This window comes from Vicugna pacos, chromosome 25, assembly GCF_048564905.1.
Source record: "Vicugna pacos chromosome 25, VicPac4, whole genome shotgun sequence".
Classification (NCBI taxonomy): Eukaryota; Metazoa; Chordata; class Mammalia; order Artiodactyla; family Camelidae; genus Vicugna; species Vicugna pacos.
The window spans coordinates 33,805,512-33,828,796 of NC_133011.1; the positions used below are offsets into that span (position 1 = coordinate 33,805,512).

Sequence of the window (23,285 nt, forward strand, 5' to 3'; positions counted from 1 at the left end):
ACATTAACCTTTTCAATTAATGTATGTTTTGCCACGTATTGTATAACCTGCCTTGTTATGTAAATTGGACAAACTGAAACATTTCAGGCTGGGGAAATGAGGTCTTTGAAAATATATCTTTCCTTCCAAATCTTGAAGATACAAGGATACTTATATGCTCATAAACATACATTTCCTCTTGGTGAGGGTTCCTTACAACTCAACTTCTTGAAGACTTCCCTCTGACATTGCATCATGCTTTATTCTGTAAAGAATACACATGCCCACTCTGCTCACCTGGGGAACTCCTGCTAGGTCTCTCCTCTTACCTGTGTGTCGGGTGGGGGGGGAGGAGGAGGGAAAAGAAAAGAAAAGAAAAGAAAGAAAAGAAAAGAAAAGAAAAGAGAAGAAAAGAAAAGAAAGCAAGCTAGCTAGCTAGCTATGTGAATTTCAAAAGCAGGGATGAGTTTAAACGCAAAAGTATCCCCCGTTCCTCTCATCCACACTCTGACATGAATGGGAGCTCAGATCATCCTCCGTCATGAGCCTCATGCAGCCAGGTGAGCTCACTGAAGACTCCTGCATTGCTCAGTTCAAACTTTCCAAGGCCTCACTGTTCAAGGAAAAGGACTCTTTAACTTCATTCCTTGGGACGTTCCTCATCTCTTGTCTCTTGCCTGTGGTCAGGTATTTCTTACTCCCCTAGGAGTAAGATTTTATTTTCATACAATTTCCCAAAATATTCACTCACTCTAGGTGGGGAGAATAATCATAATAACCACAGCCACCACTTACCAGATGCCTACTGTGTTCCAGGCCACGTTCTAGGTCCTTCTTACATAAATCCCTAAGTTTGCAGCAACTCTTAAGGCATCATTACCCATGTTTCCAGATGACAAAACAAAGACTTAAGAGAGGTAAGTGATCTATACAAAGTCACAATTAGGAGAGAGCCTGGATTTTTAAATCAAATCAGTCTGTTTCAAAACCCTCTAGCTTTACCATTAGATGATAATGTTTCCATGGTCTTTGTTGGACCAAAGCTTCAGTGCTAAGTAAAGAATTAGGTCGCAAATTATGACTCTGTTAAACTAATTGACCAGGGTTGACATGACTCGGAATAGCTTATCTTGAAAGATGTCACTCTATTTGTGTTATTGCTTCTGTAAGAAATCAGCCCTCTGTAATTTAGTTGACAAAATTTGAACATATGGAACAGAGATCGGAAAATTTTTTTCTGTAAAGGGTCAGATAGTAAATATTTTTGGCTTTGTGGGCTGCACGGTCTCTGCTGCAACAACTCAACCTGCCATTACAGAGAGAAACAACCATGGACAATTCCTGAATGGGTGTATCTGTGTTCCAATAAAGCTTTATTTACAAAAACAGGGGGAAGGATGGATTTGGCCCTTGGGCTGTAGTCTGCTGACCTCTGAAGTAGAGGGAAGGCAGACCTGGTGTTTCAACCACTCCACATTAAATATATAACATAATCCTCACATTCATACTTTAAAGTAAATAGAAGTATTACCTATATTTTAAAGACAAGGAAATCGAGGCTTCAGAGAAAGATAAAGAAATTGAGGCCCAAGGTTACACAGCTGTTAACTGTGGATCCACAGCCCTGAGCCCAAGCAAGTTTCCCAAGTTGGGATGTTGTTATTGTTTATTTTTTTCTTTTCCCAGTAAACTAAGAATATCTTTAAGTTGTGTCAGAATCTCCAGCCCTTCAGGAACCCACAGCTCTTCAATATTCAAAGTGTCCTCCTCTGCCTCTCCAAAGCCCTTTCACCCACGGTGAGGGCTGGGGGTGGTAACTCACGAGAAAACGGAGCTGTCATACAAAGATTCCAGTGACCCATTTTCTGATGGGAGTGACAAGAAGTGACAACTCCAGACAGAAGGGGCTGTAACCATCCTGATGACTGCCTGGCACATAGCAAGTGATCAATAGTTCAATATCGAATGATTTAAGTGGATAGAGGAATCTGACATGAGAACACCAGTTGTGCTGACTTAAGTTGAGGCACATTATTAGACAAGAACTGGAACTTTGGGTCAGACTGACCTTCTTCAAGTCCCAAACTTGCCATTCATTAAGCAAATAACCTTGGGAAAGTTCCTTAACTTTGGTGAACTTCAGTTTCCTCTTCTGTAAAAATGTCAGTAATACCAGTACCACTTTAATAAGCAGTTGTGAGGATTAAATAAAATAACGTATTAGGGAGCATAGCTCATGGTATAACTCAACAAATGGTAGCAATTGCAATGACTGTGATTACCATTACTACCTACTGCACTCACATGTTGAGCTCCCATTGGTTTCTACATCTAATGTGTCCCATTCTAGAGAGAAGAACCATCCATACTAGTTAAAGTTACAAAATCCTGCAGCATAATACATTGAATCACTAAATATGTTGGTGTGACCATGGCTGTATCTATCACTACACCTCTCCTCAAAGACACAAATTCTAAAGAATTTTACTGTAAAATGATACCAATATTGGAACTACAAGAATGTAACAATGATGGATATATGCCAATGTGGAGACTAAAGGGGAACAAAGACAAATAAAGACAGTTTGACTTACTGTAGATTATGAGACACATTTTTTGCTTTTTTTGTTTGCTTTGTGCTTATGTAGTTCCACTAAGGTAGCCACAATGTTACTTATAACATAAGAAAAACAACAGAGGAAAATTTCAATGAGCTGACATCTAAAAATCAATGATATTTAGAAGAAAATAAAAACCCTCATCGAGCTCTAAAACATATGAAATTACTGTTGTTAACTTAAGCATTTGTGAGATAACTATTTTTTTAACTTGATTAAAGTTTTGTATATTGCGTTTTTAGACATCTCTCATGAATTTCTGCTTTTCTGCTTGTGAGCCATACAACGGGCTGCTTAGCTGATTTCCTTTTCCCTTCCTTCCATGTTTATTACTGATTTCTATTCAGCAGAGTAGCAATGAAATAGTTGTCCTATTCAGAGGAGATACGGTTGATCATTCTCATGAGTTATATCTGCCCCATCAGACAGACTCCATGAGAACTTCTCAGAACAGTACAGACTGAAGCTTCTCAGGGCACAAGTTCATCCTCTTGTTATTCCAGATGTCCAGGCAACTCACTGACCAATGAAGTAACAGGCCTTCAGTATTCTAAAGTTCTCCTGTTTCACAAAATGTCTTATTGTCACAAAGGAGGTTTAGAGACGTATTATCCTACAGGACTTTTTACTAGAATATCTCTTATAGAAACAAACACACAGCATCTTGTATCTGAGGATGTACTGGAATCACCAGGAAAATCCACCATTCTCTCCTCCCTATGAATCTCAAGTTTGCCAAAATACAGTTCTCTCTGTTGGTTTCCACAACTGTCTTATGTCTCATGGAATAATGAAATGTCTTCCAAAGAGGTGGGCAGTGTTAAAACACAGAGACAGTCTGATTCCAGGAAAGAGCAAAGAAATGGTGTTTCCATTCTTCTGCATATGATTGTGTCAAAGCATAAGAAGACATTGGTTAGGATTTTAAAATACTGAAAATTACTGGTGGATCCTAATCATTGCCCATGAAGACTTGCTAACAGTCTGTGGATTCCATTGCCAGTTCGGGGACCAGGGACCCTGTCTCCTTCATTACTGCCTCCCTGGCACCCACAGCAGTGCCTACACTGAGCAGGAGTGCACTGTCAGTGTGTAGTTTGCTGACTGGGATAGACTTTCAGAGCTTTAAGGGGCTGTGAGTGTGCCTCATTTCACATAAGTGTAATTTGCTTTAAAATTCTTAGGGTTTCAAACAGACATCTTGAAAATTCATGCTTTCATTCACTTTTAATGAGAACTTTCTTTTTTCAAGAATAATCTGCAGGCTGCCTTACAAGTAATTCCACAGCCATCTGGAAGACTTGTGTTGCTACTTAGAAGTGCTAAAAGGGATATATATGGAGGCTGGCTCCTGACAAAATTGGAAATGAAGGGAAGCACGTCTTAGCAACACCCACCTCCCTTCCCTGCTTCCTGTCCTTTCTCTTGGTGTTCCCAGAACTCTGGGCATAAATTCCATGCATGCCTCCAAGTCACACAAATGTTTTAGAGATCTAAAGCACTATTCTTCCCACAAATATATTTTGTTTTACCATGGATACCTGGAGGAAGAAAGACTTATTTCACAAAGATGCCTCAATAATGACAGTGTTTCAGGCATGGTGATTCCGGGCAGGAGAGATAATCAAACAATCTGTCTAGTGCTCCAGCAATCGTAAGACATTAGCTGACTTACGTCTCCTCATACGAACCACCCTGATTACCAATAACTCCAACACACACCTTTAGAGCGTTTTAGCAGGTATCAGGCACTGTCCGTGGTACTGAAAGACACAGAAATGAGAAATATGTGACCCTGAACATGAGTAGCATACACTCTACAGGCATATGATGCGCATAATCCAGCCATCTGGGTGTGCTGGGAAATATTTAAAACTAGCAATAATGTGCCTCCCGGCCTGCCCCTCTCCCTCTCTCTCTCCCTCTCTCCTGAGATGGCCTGTGCTCTGTCTATGAAGTGTACAACTCTCTGAATAAATCTACTTTTACTCAACTGTGGCTCTCTCTTGAATTCTTTACTGCACAATGCCAAGGACCTTCACTTGGCAGACACATCCCAGGGACTCATCTGAGACCTGGGACATATCCATTCTCATTCCTCCATTTTTTCCTATATCACTGGGGTGAAGGGGAGAGAGATGGGGAAAGAGAATGGAGAAAAGGTGCAGCACATCTGTGTATGTCTCCCAAGTAAATGGAAAACTTCTTGAAGCCAAGAATCAATGTCTTCCATTTCTAACTGCCCCTCTCTGGCTCCTATCATGGGACTGTGTGCATAGTAGGTCCTTAAATCTGCTTACTCAATTTAAGCTGCAAAACTCTCCTCTCTGCAGAAGCCTGGCTATATTGCACATGAACAGCCTGAAGAAGATGCTCATATTAGTCTGCTCCAAATAAGATGCATGCTCCTCTTTTGGCTGATGAATGTTCCCCCCTTGAGATTCTTTAGTGATTCTAACCCACCAGCTAAAAATAAGACCCAGATTTATCATTTTCGTTAGTGTTCCTAAAAGACTCTGAAAGTCCAATCCTTCTCTTTTATTATCTTCACGCATCCTTCCACCTAACTCACTGAAGGAGCATAATCTGGGGTCACTTTCACGTGCCGGCCCTGTCTAAAGATAGCCATCTGCACATTAAGAAAAGGACACAGTCAGGCTGTGTCTGACAGCCCCGGGGGGTCAGCAGACACACAGTGGGTGCAGCGGGGAGAGGACAAGGCAGGCTGTTTAGTGCTCTTTACGGTCGTTGCACTTTGAAAGTATCCTTTATAAGGAACTTCTTTCAATGGAGAAAATGACATAAATTTGATATGACAAACTAAGTATGGCGTGATCAGAAAAAAAATTGCCCTTCTAGGATCTTTTATGTTTTCTGATGCAGATCTACAATTAATTCTTAGCAAAGAGAAGGACAAAAATGTCATTTCATTGTCAGGACTGATATTGTCGGCCGTAGACTATTTGTTAGGGATTAATAGGAAATAGATTCTCATTTTTTGTTTTGGTCTCAGCTGAGAGGGCCTTTTTTTTCTGGAGAAATAATATGATAAGCAGAAGCAATTCCTAAAAGGGTCTGAGGAAGCTAGCAGTAAGGGCACTATACCTAGCAAAAGTAATAAAGTTACAATGACAGAATTAAGGTTTTCTTTTGGCAGCCACCAATATACTAGTTGATTTAGGCAAGAATCATCAATAGATTTTTTTTTCCCAGTTACTATTGATGCATAACAATTATCCCAAATCTCGGGGCCTTAGACAACCATTTTACTTTGCTCATGTTTCACGCATTGGGAATTCGAGATATGCTTGTCTGGGCCATTCTTGTGTGGTCACAGTCAGATGTCAGATGGAGCTACAGCCATCCCTGGTGTTCAACTGGACTGGTGTATCCAAGGTTAGTCACTTGCATGGTGGCAACTGGTGCGGGCTGTTGGCTGGCAGCTCAACTGGGCTGTCGACCAGAAAGCCTACTCATGGCCTCTTTAGCATGGCAATGTTGGGGTGGCCAGCCTACAGGGTGCCTCGCTTTTCCCAAAACTAACAGCCCAAGAGGACAAGGCAGAAGCTGCAGGACTGTTAAAGAGACAGCTTCAAAGTTCACACAACCTCACTTCCCCTATACTCCAGTGGCCAAAGCTAATCCAGCCTCATCAAGTTCAAGAAGGGAGAATGCAGACCGTACTCCCCAGTGGGAGGAGTCTCAAAGATTTTCAGGGCCATATTTTATAAATCACCACCTATGTTAATATCTTTAGGTAGGAGTTTACTGGAGGGAAGGATATTAACACATTCTCAAAGTAGTTCTCAGAGATTATCTACTCATTACAAAAGTAAAATAGGTTATTCTACAATGGAGAAATCTCACAGACACCACCTTAATCAAGTGATCAAATTTTTAATATCACTACTAATGGGACATATTGCATTGCGTGCCTTCAAATATGACGTGCTGAGGGGACACTTGAATCTAAGCAAGAGAACACAAGACCAGCCCTCACTGAGGGACATTCTACAAAACAACTGGCCTGTGCTCTTCAAAAATGTCAGTGCAACTGCAGCAGATGCTGTCAGTGCCCCCAACACACACACGCCATCAACACTCAGCGTTCCAGTACTTGCATTTGGAACTCTGCAGGAGGCAAGCTAGAATGCCTGAGGAAGCTGAGCCCCCTGGAGCAGCCTTCATCCCATAACGGATGGGACAGTGGGTAGAGGTCCTGCTTTCTTGTCTAGAGTGGGATAACTGAGGGTCACTTTCTACATTCCCAGAGCTCTGTGTTGCAATTTGAGCCTCTGTTGTCCACACTGGCTACTTGCTTGATAACACACCTACACTGGCCTCCTTCCCTTCCTTGTACCACTTCCTCACTCCCTAATCATACTTGCTAGAATCTCCTACCAAATATCTACCTGCATTTTGAATCCCTATCTTAGCATCTGCTTCTGGGAGAACCCAGTCTAATATAATCACAAAAGACAAAGCAAGGACAGAGCAACCACACTGACTTAAAGGCTAGTGAGGAGACACAGAGGAGCAAGAGAGATGTATGGTCTTGGATTGGAACCAAGGTTGGGGTTGGAAGCTAGGAACGGTATCATTGGGAGAATTAGCAAAACTTGACTATCGGCTGTCGATTGAGATAATAGTACTGCATTCACGTCAAGTGTCCTGAATTTTATAATGATGTTGCAGTGGCATACAGCATGTCCGTGGCCTTAGGAAATGAATGCTGAAGTATTTAGGGGAAAGGGGGCATGATACCTACAAGGACAAAATGGCTTAACAGAAGAATATGAGAGATTTAAGGAAATATGACAAAATATTAACAATTGGTGAATATACGTGAATAACACTTGGATGTTAACAGTTCTATTCTTGCAACTTTTCTGTTCTTTTAGAATTATCTGGAAAAGGTACTAGTGATACAAGACATATACAGTCAATGTAATAGAAATTAGAAAGAAAGGGGTTGGTAAAAAATGAGAGTATCTTAGTATATTTTTTAAATGTGGCTATGAGCTTCCCAGCAGGTAAGAAATTGACACTGAGGGAAGAGGTGGAACATTCTAAGGACGTCAAATATCTCTCAGATTTTAGATAAGTATGAAGATATTGGATTTACGGTGGGTTATTAAGGTGAGTCAGAAAGGAAACTAACACTTCTTGATGAGGCTGCACGATGCAGGTACCATCTCCCCGTTAATGATAACGTCTACGTGATGAGGGCTGGTAGTTTTTGCACTGATGTGGGTGGCTCTTAGTGTCACAGCACTGCCACTGCTTCGACACTGGGAAGGTGCTATTAGTTGTCTCTGTAGGCTCAGAGAGACTAGGTCACTTGCTCAAGATCTCACAGCTAAAAAGTGACAGAGCCACAATTCAAACCCTGGTTTGTCTGTATAAAAACCTTAACTCTTTCCCCTCCTCCCATGAGACATTCCAATTTTCCATTAAGAGCGAGAGATGTTGTGAGCCTGTATCTAGTGTTTGGAAAGCCTAGCCTTTGGCATCAGGCAGACAATTCTCCTATCATCAGCACAGTTCTGCACGAACCATGTGGCAGCCCCATATACTTAGGTAAACGGAGAAGGAGGCTGATGGGAAATGCTCTGGTGTGTGTGGCTGGAGTGAACTTATAACCTCTTCCTCCCTTCTTAAGCAGCCGATGTGGCTACTGTGGAGCTCTCCACGATTGCCCAAGTGTCTTGGTGACCACGAAGCTCACCATAGTCAGAACTGCTGCCTAGTAAAACTAGCGTGAAATTGAATTTGCATCACTAGAGGTTCAATGTATTTTATTATTTTATACAACTCAGAGAAACCCTAGCAATCTCTAACCTCCTAATTTTGACAGATGAGGAAACTGAGGCCCAGGGGAGAAGGATGCCTTGGTTGGAGCAGCAAGCTAATTAGCAGAGGAGGCTAACACAGAGCCATTAGACAATCCGGTGCTGATTCCTCTAGGGAGATTTTCTGGCACTCCTTGGCTCAATTTTTCTCTGTTTTTTTAAAATCATGTTCTTCTCCTTTTATTGAAATAGAAATGCTCTGACAAGCTTGGAAATGTTAATAGACCATCTGAGAAAGCTGGCATCAAATGCAGCTGAAAATGTAAAAAAGGATGGTCAGTGCTTTTGACATCTTTCTCCTTTCAGGGTCGCTGATGTGTTTCCAAAGAGCAGCCTCAGGAACAAGCTCATATGGGTTTAGTGTGACTGCTAACGATGCAAAGACTCACAGCAAGTCAGGCCCTGCTAAAGCAGCAAGAATGGGAGCCAGGAGGCCAAAAAGGCCTTGACAGAATAAATCCCTCCGAATCAAGGGAAAATAGAACCCACAGCCCAAGAGAAACAGAGGACATCTTCATGCAGAGCCTTACAACGTCAGAAGAAACCAGATGTCAGAGAGTTTGGGAGAATAAGAAGATACTGTATCGCAGGGAGCAGGATACACAATTCCCAGAAAGGAAGCATGTCTGGATTTGCATGTGTGGAGAAAGGAGTGGTAAGGGAAAACACGTCTTTCCTACAACTGATCTGGCAGAATTTGATCTATCTGGTTTTTAAAATCATAACCCTCCCCCAAATCTTATTTGCTGAATTATAAAAAGATGTGGGTATATGTGAGTATATACAATGTGAACTGGTATACATGTTTATGTGTGTGTATCTATGTATACATGCATGTGTGTGATGTGTGTGTAAGTATGTATCACCTCTAGACTTCTGTTCCTACTCCCTACACATTTCTTGCCCCCCGCCCCATAAATTGTAGATCTGAGACTAGACATAAAGCCCTTGCAGTTGCAATCCGGTTTTCTTTCCCTCTCCACTTGGGCTAAGGAGATGAGATGCATATTTGTATCGAAAAGAAATCCAAGAAAGTGAGGTTGGGGTAAGTATATTCCCGGGTGTTTCCTTGACCTGTTTTCAGTCAGCAAAATAACTCTGAAATCACCCACTATTTGGCCCAGGTTAATACACCCAGGCATTAAAGCAGCCCTGAAACTTATTTCCAAATCACAGCTGACAAGTACTCCCTAGAGAAAGTGACCAATGCCTATAGAGTTCAGAATGTGGATGTTTGCCCAACAAATGGGCAAATTCTGGGTCTAAAACCTATCCACAGCCCTTTGAATTGGCCCTAGGGGTGGCGGTGTTTAGAATGTGCAATCAAGCTTGGAGGGATGATACATTTTACGAAGCAATCATCAAATCGACATGCTATCTGACTCCACCAGATATGCCAACATGATTGATGTTTGCCCATCAGTGGAGTCAAGATTTGATCTGCTGGCCCAGCAGTGTAATCAAAACATTACCCACTCTGAGTCCCAGGACCTGATGAGATACTTAGTAGGGGGCTGTTTTTATTATTGTTATCATTATTACTCTCTCAAGGGGCCTCTGTGACTATTGAATTATAACTGATTTCTCTTGCAGTTTATTGCAATTCACCATTTTGCTCCTCATGTCAAAAACCCAATATAATTTTCAGCCAAAAAAATAAGGTACTACATTATGATAATGGCATGAGCATTTCATCCATCAACAGGAACTGAATACATTACTTAACACATTTCAGAGGACTCCATGATGAATTTGAAAAGCTGCCCTTTTGAAAAGAATGAACTTAAATCTTTGGATGATCGTCCAGGTTTGGGAAAAGCCTGGCAGTCTGGCCTACTGGAGATGAGGGAGCCTTTTTGGAGAATGAGCAGGACTACCTCACACTCACTGATGGGCCAGGATAGGGATAGTAAGAGTCAGCTGGAAGAAAGTTTACAATCCGGGTAGGGGCTGCTCCAAATCCCACAGTAACTGGCTTTGAAGAGCCATCTGTCTGGAACTGACTGGCTCCAAGTGCTGATACCCAGAGATAATGAATCCAAGGTCATGGGGTGAAGTTCATGTACATCTGAGCCAATTAGCTTGTGGAGGGTGGTAGAGAACCATGAGTCCACAGCTGCTGGGCCCCCTCCAGCCCCACTGGCTTTGTGTGCATACAGCACTGGTTGCCAAGAAGAAAAATGGCAAGAGCTGGTTTGTTCAATTCAGAAAGCTTTGATGGAGCTCCTACTTGGACAAAATTATGCCCTCCCACCTCAGTGGAGTTAGCAAAGGTAGCAAGGCCTGATCCTTGTCTGCAAGAAACTCACAGTCCGATGGTTGAACCAAAGAGGAAGACTAGCAATTCTCATGGAGCGAGAATAAAGGAAGCAACAGATGCTGTAAAGACAAAGATGGGAGAGATCATATCTTAGAGGGGAGGCTTCCAGGACCAGGTGGTATAGTAAAAGGGACCTTAAGGATAATTATTCTTTCACCAAGAGAACCAGGAAGTGAGGTTGGGGTAAGTATATTTCCAGATGCTTCCTTGAACAATGACCTCAAATCCCTCCACTGTAAGTTTCTCTCTGCTCCTTTCAAGGAAGTCTTCTCTATCTACCCCAACTCGTTTCAGTAACCCCTAAACTTTCTTCTCCCATCATGGCCTAGAGATGATGTTTTAGTTTGCGTCCCCCCACAAGCACACTCCAAGGTAGGAGTTAGCAAACTTTTCTTTAAAGGGCCAGAGAGTAAATACCTTCCCCTTTTCAGGCCATACCATCTGTCACAACTCTTCAACTTACTACACCCTTGTAGCGTGAAACAGCCATAAATGAAACATAAAGGAAGTGACATGGCTGTGTTCTAATAAAACATTATTTACAAAAATAGGCAACAGACTTGATTTGGCCCACAAATTATAATTTGATGAGCCTTGCTTTAAGCAACGGACTCTGAAGCAAGCCATTTATTGTTAGTGCAAAGAACACAGGAAAGAAGGGACCTGATACAGGGAAAGAAAAGTGGCCAGTAAGGATTGTGTTTTCAAGACAGTTTGTAAAGTGAGCTATTAGAGATTAACCCCATGGATAAGCTATGGGAAATGGCAGGAAAAAAAAATCTAAAAATTGTCTCAGCCAACATTCAAGAGAGCTAAGGTATTTATACCCTTAAATGCATTAATCATAGTTCAAGGGCTTTCTTTGGGAGGACATAATTCCCAGGAAATTCCTGTCCACCACATTCTTAGGACAATTGGGTTTTTCCACCACAGAGTAAATATACAGATGTTGTCCACTGGACATCAGGCTGTCTGCATGGAATACAGACCCAAGGGAGAGGGAGTGAGCACAGATGGGATGTGTGACAGCCCATTCCTTGCAGCACTCAGACTCAGCCAAGCCTCACATTAAGTTGACTCAATCTTAAAACCAGTTTTTCAGAAGAATAACTAAACTGTCTTAAAAGAAGAGAGTTGGTGGGATGTTGGACCAGCAACAGTCTCCACTACTCCAGCTGAACCCAAGTCCACAGTTGGTATTCACCATCTCCCTCCTCCACCATCCATCCATTCCAGATGTCTCTCACCCTCAGCCAGCACTTTTGCTGATCTAGGTTACCTGCCAAATGGGTTAACTTCACCTTAATATTTCTTTAATCACCACCATGTACTTTGAGAACAAAATCTCCCGTAAAATAAAATCGTGACATCACAAACAAATCTCTTGGCACATAACAGGGGCTCAAAATTGCCAATTCCCTACCTTCAAATTGTACTCACGTGTGAAATAAATGTAATGTGCTTATTCCACAACAAAATAGAGCTCTGTTTTATTCTGAAACCCTTTTTCTGCCTGATTTCATATGCTAGCACATTCTTGCCAAATCCAGCTGTTGGCTCATCACAAAGAGTTCATTAGTGTTGCTTCTCCTGGCGCTTCCCTAGCAGATACCATAGCATGCCTGCTGAATAAAGCAGCAGCATCGGCAGCTGATGGAGACCAAAGCCAAAGAGATGATCCTGAGTCCAGAGGCAATTTCCTCCCTGTTATAGAATCTGGCCTTCTCATCAGCTGCCCTACAGGGCTCAACTCCACAGAAGAGAAATGTTCTTGCCCTGGCATTATTGACTTATCGGAACCTCAAGACTCTTCCAAACAGCATATTTTCAGGCTCATTTCATTTCCTGCCTTTGCTTCAGCAGTCTGGGAAGAAAACCAGGAGAATGTTCCCCATCTTTTGTCCCAGAGAGTTTGGAGAGGCCATGCCAGTCAAATTGAAGTCAATCTGCTTGGAAGGTCTGTGATGGATGGAATACCATAGGGTCCGTTGGTGCCAAATGGGTCCATGCACAGCTGAAGGTGGAATCAGCTTCGTCTGGCTCCTCACTCTGGATGAGGGGAAGGAGAACATCCAGAGTGGCCAAAACGAGAGTCTGCAGGAGAGAAAGGGGGCTCTTCTCCCACTCCTCTCCTTAGCCCAACAAAAGAGCTGAGGGGGAGGTTCACAACCAAGTATCAGCAGCAGATGGGGGCCTCACTCTGGAAGGAGTTCCAAAGTTCAAGACCATCCGACAACTCATTCGATAAGAAGTCAGCACAGTATGGAGTCCTGGGTTGCCTGCTTGGCGCTCTCACCTGCCAGCTGTGAAGCCTGGATAACTTGCACGCCTCACGGCCTCAGTCTTGTCGTCTGTAGGAAGGATCAGGAATACAAGCCCTAACTATTTCACCAAGATTCTTGGCAAAGATGCAAAACTAAGATCATAGGTATCAAATTCTTTCATAAACTGTGAAACACTTAATAATTGCAACCCATTAGGATGAGTTTAGGTGTGTTTTTAGGGAAAGACTCTACTTTCAGAAATCTTGAGTTTGAATTTCTAGCTCCATTTCCAATTAGTCGAAAAACATCAGTCTAGCCTCAGCGGTCCCACTCCTGGGTGTATATCTGGAGGGAACTCTAATTTGAAAAAATACATGCAACACAATGTTCACAGCAGCACTATTTACAACAGACAAGACATGGAAAACAGCCTAAATGTCCATCAACAGATGACTGGATAAAGAAGATATTGTATATTCATACAATGGAATACTATTCAGCCATAAAAACCGATAACATAATGCCATTTGCAGCAACATGGATGTCCCTGGAGAATATCATTCTAAGTGAAGTAAGCCAGAAAGAGAAAGCAAAATACCATATGAGATCACTTAGATGTGGAATCTTAAAAAAAAAAAAGACACAAATGAACTTATTTACAAAAAAAGAAACAGACTCACAGACATCGGAGGGGAAGAGGGTAGGAAGGGATAAGTTGGGAGTTCAAGATTTGCAGATACTAATTACTATATACAAAATAGACAAACAAGTTTATACTATATAGCACAGGGAACTATATTCAATACCTTATAGTAACCTATAATGAAAATGAATATATGTATGTATGTGCATGACTGAAACTTTATGCTATACACCAGAAATTGGCGCAACATTGTAAACTGACTATATTTCAGTTTAAAACAACAGAGTTCCCTGGGAATGGGAAACTGCAGAGGGGAAGCTACTGGTCTATCTAGAAAGGCAGTATTGAGCCCCAGGCCTAGAATTCTGAAGAGTCTGGTATCACCTTGAGTTTCTTCCGCATTCACAGAAGAACAAAGAAACAGGAGCAACAGGAGTCTCTGAGCATCTCCTCAGGAGCCATCAGGCTTTGCTTTATGTTGCCTATGGCACATCCGCAGTTTCTCTTTGCAATAGATAAACATCTCACCACCTTTGGGGTTAGGGGCGAGGGGTACAGTTCTCAACTCAGAGACCGCTAGTGACTTCAGTGAGGAAGAAAAAGAATGTCTATCTCAGCAGAGCCCACAGGAAGTCTCAGAGGTGGGAAGAACAGCAGAGGGCCAGTAGCTGGAACTGTAGAGGAACAGAATGCAGGCAGAAGTGCATACAGCACAGCAACACGAGGTGTCCACAGTCTTCTGTCCTCAGTGCCCTGCCCACAGCCTCTACCTGCATCACCCTAAACCCTTCCGCGTCAGCCCCCACGTCACACATCTGCATAAAACGCTCAATGCCTTTCTACTGGCCTTAGAACAAGTAAAATCCCATCAGTGGCTTACAAGGACCTTCCTAAGCTGGCCTCGGCCAACCACCTCACTCTCTTCTCTTGCCTCATTCGATCCCTCCCACCTCCATGCTAAGCTGGGGGGACCTCCCCAACAGGGCAGGTGCAGCCCCCATTCCCGTATCCAAGCTTTTGCCTCTGCCTAAAACGCTGTTCCCTCTTTCCAATTCACTATCCATTTCACAAATCACATCTGCTCAGGATTTGGCTCAAACATCTTCACTCCCCAGACCCAGTGCCTTACACGTGCGCACATCTCCCTGAGTTTGATGTCAGATTCCTCTTCCAGGTTCCCTAGCAGCCTGCACCAGCCCCTTTCAGAACAGGCCCCTCGCTGTCTTATAATCACTGATGCAACTAAACTGAGCAACTACAGGACGAGGACCGACTCATGGCACACGCAGGCCTGCCACACAGTGTACACTAATCAGAGCCTGCAAATATCCTAATCTACTGCATTGTTAAAATCAAACGAGATGGCGATGTGCAATGCTTGGTAACCTGAGAATAACCATGTAGCTGAACGTTTCACTTCTCCTGGCTAACAAAATGAAGAGAATTTTGCCCAAAGCCTATCTGAAAGGCGTTACTGACAAAAGAAATGTCAAACAGTTTTAAAATGCTATTTCTTACCAGCACTTAATCAGCAGTTTTGTTTTTTTTAAATAATGTAAAGTTGGGATTTTTTAAATCTGTGTATGTACGTGTGAATTTGTTTTAATTTTTTATCCCTGCCTTCTTCCAAAAAAGATTTGGAGGCAACTTTTTAAGGCATTAACATTATTTCCCACCACCCCAATCTTGCCAAAGGAGTCAAAATATCACATTGCCTGAATTTTGGAATGTTCAGAAATAATTTTGGGCGTTTTGCTGGCGGGGGCCCACGGTGCTGAGAGATCTCAGAGGCCACGGCAGGTAATTCCAGGGTTTATACTCGGCCAAGGCTGTAGAGAGATTTGAAAACGGTCAAACCTGAGCTGTTGAATCCCTCTTGGAAAGTCAAGGGTCAGATCAGCTTAGACGCTGAAAGATTATTACTTTTCTCAGAATTTACTATGTTGACAAAAAAATTAATAGTTGATCAAAGAAAGAAATGGAAAATTTCATTTGAGCCAAATTTGAGGATTATAATTGGGGAAGAGCATCTCAGAAAGCCCTGAGAACTATTTTGTCGGTTCGAAATCAAGGCACAGTTAGTAAGTTTTTTGAGACAGAGGGCTGTACATCCAAAGACTTGTTACTGAGTTTACATAATCCAAATCTAAGGGTCATCCTGGTGGGTACTGTGACCCCTTATAAGCCCAAGAAAGAATGTTATCTTTTAAGGAGTGGTCTTGTTGATGCTGGGAGAATGTTGTCCTTTATGGTTGAACAGGTATTTCTGCCAACGGGGGAGGTTTGGTGGATGTGAAAGGCAGATACACAACGCAAAGGGAGGGGAGAGGAGGTCAAAAGGCAGAGAAGAATTTTCTGTCTTTAAATGTTTTCTTCTGCTGCCACAAAATATGAATTTTATTTCACAACTACGTACCCTGTATGAAATGCCCTGCACGCGTATTCGTGTTTAAATCTCAGCAGAAGGAAGTCCAGCTGGTTCCCAACTGGGCATTTAAAGAAGCTGTCTTTCAGTGAGATCCATGGACTAGCTTGCCGCAGCCTCAGGGTAGGAACCACACCCAGGACCCTCTGCCCCACATCTGAGGCCCTCAACCCCTGTGCTAAAACACACTCCCCACTCTGTTTCATCTCACCTCTGACATCTGCCCTGAGATGTGAGCTACAACAGGCGAGGCAGCCTGCTCAGGTAGGACTGGAAGTCAAAGCTGCCCACGTGTGCAGGAAAAAAGGGAAGCAGCCATCACAAAGCACGTGGTAGGGAAGGAAAGAACAGGCTTGGAGTACAGAGAAACTCAGGTTCAAATCCCAGCCTCCCCACTTTGGAGCACCAAGACTGTGGGCAAGAACAGTGCCTGGGCCTTTACTTCCTCAGCTGTGTAAATGCAATAAAATAAAACAACTTTAATCCTTCTTGTAGGTCTATAAGGATTGGTTAAGTCTGTGCATTTTCAGCACATGCAGTGCAGGGGGCCCTTGAAATATGTGGGCTCTCCTGGTTAGAGAAGCTTACTCAGCCCAGACTATTGACATTTAAAACTGGCTCATCTTTATAAGCAGCTGGCCTGTGCATTGGAGAATCTTAGCATCTCTGGCCTGTGCCCATGAGATGATGGTAGCAACACCCCAGCTGTGACAACCACAAACATTCCAGATGTTGCCAGAAGTCCCCAGGAGGAGGCAGAGTTGCCCCTGGCAGAACACTGCTGAGTTAGATCGGAGTCAGAGGAAAGGCAGTGGCCTTTGCAGCCAAAGTTACAGACTTCAGAAGATGAAGGCCCCTGCCAGTAAGTCTCACTTGTCATTACTGCCCCTGGCAAAGCTACTGCTGGACGCTTGGGAGGGCTTTTGGCAGTGTATCAGGTTGGCTGAGCCACAGCCCCACTGATTCAAACTCGAATCCCAGTGTTGGCGTGAAGGTATTGCACAGATGTCATTAAAACCCCTAAACGGCTGACCTGAAGTAAGAGTTTGTGCTGGATAAACTGGGTCGGGGGAGGGGAAGGGGGTGGATGACTGAATCAGTTGGAAGGAAGGCCTGAGATTTCTCCAGGTGAGAAAAGAAATTCTGCCTGTGGGTGAGCGCAGCAGCCACTGCTAGTGGGTCCAGCCAGAACATAACCTTCCCGTTCTAACTCCCTGCCCTGCAGATTTTGGACTTGCTCAGTTAGCCAACTGTATAAGCCAATTCTTTGTAAAAAACTTCTAGATAGATAGGTAGATACACGTCTATGTGATATATGTACATATAACATATATGCATATATAATACATATACAGAATATATGCATATACATACTATATATTTATAAATGTATGTTTATATAGATGTGTGTGTGTGTGTGTGTATGTATGGGTGCATTTGTCCTGCTTCCAAGACCAGCCCAGGGCACAGCGCTGAGCCCTCAAACAAGCTGTTGCTTTTCCAAGTCACTCTCTTCCAGGCTTGGTCCAGTGGTCAGCATGGCCCATAGAAATAACGTGAACTTGCCCACCAGAAAAACGTGAAGGAATCCCAGGAAATTAATACGGGAAACAGAAAAGAGGATAGCTTGCCTACTTCTCAGAGAAAGCAGAAGGACTCTGAGGTCATGCAACAAAAGCAGAAGGCAGCCGATGAGAAGTCCATGCAGACAAGAGAAAAATGATGTCTCTGGAAAACCTGGGTGCTACTGCTAACTAGGTGGATCATAAGCTCTATGATCAAGATTTTGCAGAGTGAACAGTCGGTACGTATCTAATTTCCTTAAAAAACTTTTAAACTTTGTCTTTCAGCCTGACTTAGTGGAATGTTTCAGAACCATTCTTCAAAGAATAAGACACTAACCATGAATGTGAGAAAAGAAAAGAAAAGAAAAATGCCTGTGGGCACACTGTCCAGGATGTACAGTTCTTATACTGTGCATCAAACTCTGCTTCTCCAGTTGACCACTGAATGATACAATGCTAGCAAATCATATAAAACTTTTCAGGTTGAAACCCCTTCCCACTGAATAAGGGGCAGCTTTGCAGGACCCCAGTGCACTCACATTCAAATTGTCATTCCCAAAGGAATCCTGACATCTTTTTTTCTGAAACTATGCAGATAGGGATTGGATTCCAACTTCAAGTGGCTGTGTAATTATGCGCTTGGTTCTTAACCTCTCTGATCCTCTACTGGCTCATCTACAAGCCTCTTGGGACGGTAAGAGTCCAATGAGAAAATACAGGTAGTGGCCTAAAAAAGTCTTTATGTTAGATATAGACTGACATTAAAAAGATTTTTGCAATCTTATAAAAAAAGGTAAATTATAATCAAATACAAGGCATATTAGTGCTTTTTGATTTATTTTGAAAGATGTATTAATGTTCTTTTTAACTTAGTCATATTGTAAAAGGATTTACAGAAACTAAAGGTACCTATAGAAATGCCCATATTGAAAAGGATGACATACATTTAAAAGAGGTCATAGTCCTGTCATGTGAAACGTTTAGGATCCATTAAAAGGTCTAGGTGTGTGACTGAGGCAGGAAAACATTAATAGTTTCCTTGTTTCTTGAGATGTCCATCTTTAGAATATTCCATATAAACGTCTATTGAGTATGGGTCTGGACTCATTTGCATTTTTAAAAAAATTTTTCTTGAAGTGTAGTTGATTTACAATGTTAGTTTCAGGTGTACAGCAAAGTGATTCAGTTGCACATATACATACACATACATTTTCTTTTCTGATTCTTTTTCCTTATATTGTTATTCCCTTATATTGTTTCCCTTATATTGAAATTGAATAGTTTCTTGTGCTATACAGTAGGTCCTTGCTGTTTATTTTACATACAGTAATGTGTGTCTATTAATTTTCAACCCCCTAATTTATCCCTCCCCACACTTTCCCCTTTGGTAACCATTGTTTGTTTTCTATAGAACTCATTTGCATTTCAAATGTTTTTCTCTGGCTGGCCTGGGGCAAGCAGAGGGCAAGGTCATTGCTGTAGCTCAGCCAGACCCAGGAGTTGTGGAAGGGGGTGTAGAGGGAGTGTCACAGGGTGTACAGGGTGCAGTAATTGATGGGAAATGGGGAGGGAGTTATTTGGGTTCAGCTGGCTATGAGAGTGCCAAGAAGCACAGAGAAAAATGAGGAGAAAAAAAAAACATGTTTTTAATAAGAAAATGGCAGATTGATTTGTGCTGGGGGAAGTGTCTGGGGGAGAGGTCCACGAAGGGACTTGGACAAAAAGGATGCAGACTGCAGAGCATCCTGGACTGACCTGGGTGGCAGCATTTACCTGCTACATTTTAACCATCCATTTGCCTCAGCTCTGGGCTGTGAACACCTGGAATGCGGGGCCATCTCTTCCCACCAGGGTGCCCAGCAGACACATGCACACACTCCATGACCCTTGGGTAGGAGAAGGCCTCCTCTGGTCAGTGAAGCCTGTAGTGGGCTGCTTAGTCTCACGTTCTGGTCCTCACTTTGAAACATCACTCCAGGCCCTGAGGTAGACTGGCCAAGACAAGACCAAGGTCTTTCTGGGCAGGTGAATTGGACAGGAAGACATGCGCATGCAATCAGAGAAGTGCCAGGTTCCAATACTGGATCTTGTTTGCTCTTGGGAACAAAACAGAACCCAGGTGTAAAATCAGAGCCCAGGGTTGGCCTTGGAGGCCAGGAGGCCAGAGGAGGGGGTGTGGGGTCCTTTAGGGCCAGGACAGGGCGCAGAGCGGAGGCAGAAGTTCACTAGAGAAGGTAGTTTCTTAGTCGTGCCTCCGATTATAATCGCTCCTCATTATTTGCGGACTCTGGATTTGCAAACTCACTTATTCGCTAAAAATGTATCTGTAACCTTAAAAACAATACTTGCAGAGCTTTAGGGGTCACTGGTGGACATGCACAGAGCTGCAGAATTCAAGTCACTCAATGGACACGTTCCCAGCTGAGGTGGAACATGACGATGCTTTGCCTCTTGTTTCGATTCTCACCCTGCAGCCTATTTAGTGCCATGTTTTCATATTTTGAGGGAGATTTCGCTGTTCGAAATGCCCCCAAGCATAATCCCAACGTGCTGCCTGATGTTCCCAAGCACAGCAAGGCTGTGATGTACCTCGTGTGTGAATGGGCTTCATTCAGGCTTGAGTCCTGATCCTGTTGGCTGTGAACCCAATGTTAATGAATCAAAAATCTGTATTAAATATCCCTCCCTACCCTTTCCCGTTTGGTAACCGTAGTTTGTTTTCTACGTCTGTGAGTCTGTTTTTGGTTCATAAAGAGAATTTGTATCATTTTTTTTTTAGATTCCACGTAGAAGTGGTAATCAGAGGAGTTGGGGATTAACAGATACACACTACTATACATAAAACAGGTAAATAACAAGGACCTACTGTATAGCACAGAGAACTAAATTCAATTTCTGGTACTAGAATACAATGGAAAAGAATCTGAAAAGAAAAAATACATATGTATGTATATGTAAAACTGAATTGCTTTGTTGTACACCTGAAATTAAAATTGTAAATCAACTACACTTCAATAAAACTTTTTTAAAACCTGTATTAAATAAAGTGTTTTACCTAACAGACATAAAACAAGGTTATATATTGATTAGTTGATGACAATATTGTGACCAAGAGCTCAGGAAACTAACCCTGAATGTCCTGTAGGAGCAATGGTTCAGTATTCACTAGTTTACAAAACATTAACTCCCAAGAATAGTGACAACTGGCTGTCCCTCCTGGGATGAGGCTGCCCAGGCTCTGAGCTAGACAGGAACTTCCGCAGTGGACCTTCCCACTAGGGTGTTTTTCTCTTCCTGCTCCAGAATTCTCATCGCTCGAGGGGCAGCAGTTGATAAGAATTCATAACCCACTGTCTTCTGCAGCCAAGACAGAAGATGCCAGCTCAGGCAGGAAAGAATACCTCACAGCTAACAATTAAGGAAAGCAGACTAAAACTTCCCTCTCCCTCGGGCAAAGAGAGACAGCACACCAGCCATAACACAATTACTGTCCTTGCCATCTTGGGATTATTATACGACTCGATCGTAACAATAAAAAGCATCTACTCCTAGCGCAAATGTCTGCTGAGAGACAGCCTCAAAGGAGCAAAGCTACTTCTGCCTCCTCTGAGGAAGCCACGTCACGTGAAAGCACCAGGGGAAAGCAAAGGAGCCGCTATTGGCACGGAGCAGAGAGCAGCCTCCCTGGCCTCACGATCTGTGACGACTTTTAGACAATTTCACTCTTTATCACATTTCAGAGCTGCCTCTGAGCTCCTTTCCCAAAGACAATTTAGTAACATCAGGAGCTGGATCTGTCTTTTTTATGATCATATAAATAACAACCGTCCAGGGTTGGCCTTGGCTCTTGTTCTCTCCCAATATTAAATTAGCTTCTGTCAGAGAAAGTAAATTTAAAGACATGCCTTAGTGTTTCTATAAAAACTGGGAGAATCAAGAGCAGGGTCTGCTCAACCTGGAATTGCAAAGGTAGAGGAGGGCAGGCAGGCTGGAGGGACCACTCCCTTGCTCGTGTCCCCCACCCAACGCTCGAAGACCAGTCTGCTTTTATGACAATTCTCACGTTATGGGATCTGGATTATTTTCTCACTGGAAATGAGTAACAATGACTCCTCAAGGTTTCTGAAGAGGTTCTGCGACTTGAACTCAACATCTCTCAGTCTTTGGCCCCCTTCCTGCCCCCACCGGAGTTTCTTCAGATAAGAGTCCGATTGTAGGGGAGGGTATAGCTCAGCTTAGCATGCGCAAGGTCCTGGGTTCGATCCCCAGTACCTCCAGTAAATAAATAAATAAATAAATAAACAAACAAACAAACCTACCTACCTAATTACCTCCTCCTGCCAAAAAGAAAAAAGAAAAAAGACAAAGCTAAAAAATAGAGCCCTATTGTTTGGAAAAGCTCTTCTGGAAAAAAGGAAAGTCTAGCTTTATCAACCACCTGCCTATAAATCAGAAAGGTCCAGGAGTAAGCTTTGTGACTCCTTGCTTGAAGGTAGAAGCCCTGAGTGCTTTCATTCATGTGTCCATTCATTCACTCATTTGATAAGGGCACTGTGCTGAGCACTGGAGATGACAACCAAGAGCGAAGCATCACCCTGCCTTCAGGGAGCTCCCAGCTGAGTCAAGGAGAAAGGCATTTGAGAAGACCACTGTCATCCAGTACGGGGGCTGTGGGATACGAGAGTGAAGGAGCTATTGAAACATGTAAGGAGGGCACTGGACCCAGGGTCACATGATCAGGGAAAACTTCAAGAACAGGGGGGTAAGTAGGGGCCAGATCGTGCAGGATCTAAAAACCTAGTACCTAGTACCCTGTTACAATTTTTTTTCTCATGATAAAAACTTTGAAGCTGTACTCTTAGAGCAACCTTCACATACACAATACAATATTGTGAACTAACCTTGTTGCAGTAATCATTACATAATACATACATATATCAAATATCTATTATTTTTTGTACACCTAAACATAATATATATTATGTTGTACACCTAAAACCAATTTATCGACTATATAACAATTTAATTAAATAAATAAATAACAAAACCCATTACCCAGGGGCAGATTCCTGAATTCCCCTATATGGGGCCCAGGTTAAATGCCCTGTCACATCTCCTAGGGTCTATCAGGTGTCCTGTGCTCCTGGTCCACTCCCTCGCTTGTCAAATCACTGTTCCCTGCTCAGTCTAGGAGCACGTTATATATTAGAATTTACAAAGAAAAGATAACGAGAAAGATTGTAATAGAAAAGAACAAATCTGACTCCATATTAGACCTGTTCCTTTAACTTTAACCCTGTGCTGTTTCCTAGGCTTAGTCTTGCTGGTTCTGCATCTTTTGTAAAAGAATGTTGCTTATAGCCTGAAATATACAGGATAGCCCATTCTCTAGGCTCTGACCTGCAAGGGTGTTAACACTTTTCCACTCATATAAAGATAACAAGTTGCAGAATAGAAAATAACATTAGTTTTGTTGAAGGTTTACAGGGACACCTGATCTGATCCATGTGGACACCTGCAAGAACAAAGGATTCCAAGAATAAAGAATTTCTACACCAAGAAGTTTGCAACAACCAAGCATACAGTCTCCCCTTTTTAGTATAGAAGGAGCCTGAATTC

General features: G+C 42.7%; 1 long non-coding RNA gene across 8 annotated transcripts in view; it reads right to left on the reverse strand.

Annotated features, from left to right (window-relative positions):
• The window catches only part of LOC140689317 (uncharacterized), an 86,279-nt gene that overhangs the window by 58,621 nt on the left and 4,373 nt on the right, over positions 1 to 23,285 (reverse strand). For 7 of the 8 annotated variants that reach the window (XR_012064235.1, XR_012064234.1, XR_012064232.1 and 4 more), the window contains exon 2: positions 4,320 to 4,360. The exons of the other annotated variant lie outside the window; for it this stretch is intronic. This is a non-coding gene — a long non-coding RNA (uncharacterized lncRNA). The remainder of the gene's footprint in view (positions 1 to 4,319; positions 4,361 to 23,285) is intronic. 8 annotated transcript variants of the gene reach the window in all.